This window comes from Protopterus annectens, chromosome 2.part1, assembly GCF_019279795.1.
Source record: "Protopterus annectens isolate FY-2018-M chromosome 2.part1, PAN1.0, whole genome shotgun sequence".
Taxonomy (NCBI): Eukaryota; Metazoa; Chordata; order Ceratodontiformes; family Protopteridae; genus Protopterus; species Protopterus annectens.
The window spans coordinates 1172210110-1172213140 of NC_056729.1; the positions used below are offsets into that span (position 1 = coordinate 1172210110).

The window sequence follows — 3031 nt, forward strand, 5'->3', positions numbered from 1 at the left end:
CATGTAATACTGCCCTTTTCCTTTAAACATATTGAATAGATTGTTGTTGTGAACTTCATCTAGGCAGAGAATGAAATGTTTCCTTGTCTATCCATGAGCTAGCACAGAATTTTGGAAGATCAGATCTGCTGATGACACTGAACTGTTTTTTTATGCATACAGCATTTAATTGAGATTGGGGTGGGCATCATTTACACTAAAATGGTGATTGATGCTGTATAGACCTATGCCTTCCTATTCCAAAATCCGAATTAAGGCAGTGTAGTACTTGAATTGTTCCTAATTTTCAAAATTGTTTTTGTATGTTTTCTTTATATGCAATAAGTTGTAGCATTGCTACCTATTTCCCAGTTCTTTTCGGAAAGCCTAACTTGGTTCTTAGTTTAGATTCTTGTTATGAAGGCAGCTTATCTTTCTTGAAGAGAATAGTTATTTTGTTTTCAACAGTGTTAAGGATTTCAGTGAAATCTTTTCAGTATTCAGCACTAGACAGAGAATTGCTGTCAAAACATACTGGTTTCTTTTAATTTTACAGTATTACAGTTAGAATTTCGGTACACGTGAGCATCAACACCTTTTGGCGTGGAGTCTGCTGTTCATTTGAAAGTACTTGCTGTAGTAGGTGCCACAGAGGAATCTGTTTTGTAAAGTGTTGTGTGATATAATAGAAGCTGAGTTGAACTGAGCTGAGAGTATAATTTGCAGGAATCAAGAGCAAATAGCAATCTTCTGCCAAGATACTAAATGATTGCTCCCAGATCACTGCTAGAATATGTAGGAGAACACTGCAGAGTCACTGTATTCCAGTTCTTCTGGGGCAGCAGAATTAACCTACACAGCAAGAAAGACCCAACAAAGCTAGAGTTTTCACCGTGTAGCGCTTTAACCTTCCTGTAGTGGAGGCCCATGATATATATGCAAATAACTCCTTAAGGACATACCGTGTTTTCAGCAGTCCATGCATAACTTTTTTAAGTTCAACCCAGATATTTTGTTTTTGTAAATTTATGCTGCTGAACTCCTTCATCGTTACTGAAGGTAACAATAGTACTTTTGTGAATAACAGACTCCCAGTGATATTGTTCTCTATGCCTTTTTGACTTTTTTGGCTGGATCACAAACACAATCATATATTTTATTACCTATAACAGAGGTTTTATGGTGCTGTGTCATTGGATTTTGGAGGACACAGAATCTGTTCCATCTTGCAAAAGAGTTAATAATGTAAAAGTAAAACAGAAATTGATATCATCACAATCGGCTGTTATGAAATAAACACAACTGACCAGTACACCAATGAATATTCTGAGGACACAAGACAATATGAGTTGTAACCCCTCAACAAACTTCTGACTAATTAGGACTACTAGCCCATTTTCCATTAAGCTTCTAAAGCAGTCACTGCTGCAAGTGCCTGTCCAAGTCTGATGCTAGATAGGTATCTGAAGAAGTTCATTCTTTATGGACGAAACTGCTAATAAATCGTTTTTTGACACAGTTGCTTGGTTGTGCTACAGCTTTACTGCTTTCCAGTTAATCTCTTCCACTTTCTTCATGTGTTATCAGTGGTTCCAATATTCCTCATGCTATATCAAGCCGACACTGTATCGTTTACTTTCCGTTGTCTTTTACTCTTAACCTTCGTTTGGTATGCAGACTTGCTTTTCTCTGCTGTCCTGTTTTCATATTGGTTCCCATGGAACCTGACCCCCTACAAAGTGTATCCCGCTTAATGATATATTAAAATTTGACTGGATTTATGACTTTGATGCCCACAGTTTATAATAGAATAGATGTTTAATTTGGGCCACCAATAATGCATCTACTTTCAGTGAAAATCAACTTTCTAGGCCTTGTTTCTCTGCAGCTGTGATGCAGCAGTGATATCTTTCTGAAGGCCCATATACTGCACCCATCCAGTGTCATGTGTGTACATATACATTGAACTTTATAAGATCACACCAGTGGAAGTTGCTCAGCTGAAGCTTATTTTTGTATAGCCTTTATCTGATGCTTCAATCATTTTCTTATAATTTCAATGGAGATGCTCTGACAGAAGGGATAACTTACATAACTTGCTACCTTGCTGATCTCGGCTTGGTTTCTTTCCTCCAGTATACTAGTACTGCTCCTGCCCACAAGCAGCAACAACCTAGACTAGGTAGCTGATGAGTAAGACAGCTGCCAGTTTATGATTCAGTGAAGTAGCATAATCTGAATTCTGTTTTCTGACTCCTGCATACATTCAAAAACACCCCCATCATGCTTTGATGTATAACTTACATCTACAGAGGAAGGGGGTGGTTGGCATAGAGGGAGTGGGGTTGGCATAATGGTTAAGGTGTTTATCTTACAAACGAAAGGTACAGGGTTTGATTCTCACATGGGGTAATTGTCTAGGCTTAAAATGGCCCCCAAGGGCAGTTAGCCTTATACTAACCTATGAGCCTATGAACCCTCTGAAGCATAGCTTATAACTAAACGTAGCTAACTTTGAGTTTGTAAGTGCTGGTGGAGAGCCACTGCATAAGATGTCAGAGTGGCTATCCTCAGAAAATCTTTGGCTAATGAAGAGATTTAGGGAAGAAGATTCATAGGTTCATAGATGGTTATTAGGCTATTGGTCCAAGAGCCATTTTAAGCCTGGCCAAGATTATCCCAAATTTACCAAAATATCACTTACGTGTCACTACCTCAAGGAATACTACAGTTACAATATAGGCTTGAAAACATCAAGCATCCACAGGCTGCCTCTGTCCATAGGTTCATAGGTAGGTACTAGGCTATTGGCCCTAGGGCCTATATAAGCATAGCCAAATGGTACCCTGGATTTTGCCACCCAAGAAAATTATTTTTCTGTGCCCCTGTCAAGCAGAGCCACAGATGTGATCCCCGGGGTGAATTTCTTCTCTCCCATCCAGTCATCAAGATTTTTCTTGAAGAGTGCTAATGAGGAGCTTTGTTTGATATAGATAGGTAGTTTGTTCCAGAGTATGGGAAGTCTCTGGGACAGGAATCTATCCCTCCAGCA

General features: G+C 39.0%; 1 protein-coding gene across 1 annotated transcript in view; it reads left to right on the forward strand.

The window, feature by feature from the left end:
* The window catches only part of RP1L1 (RP1 like 1), a 464711-nt gene that overhangs the window by 145964 nt on the left and 315716 nt on the right, over positions 1–3031 (forward strand). The gene's annotated exons all lie outside the window — the stretch shown is intronic.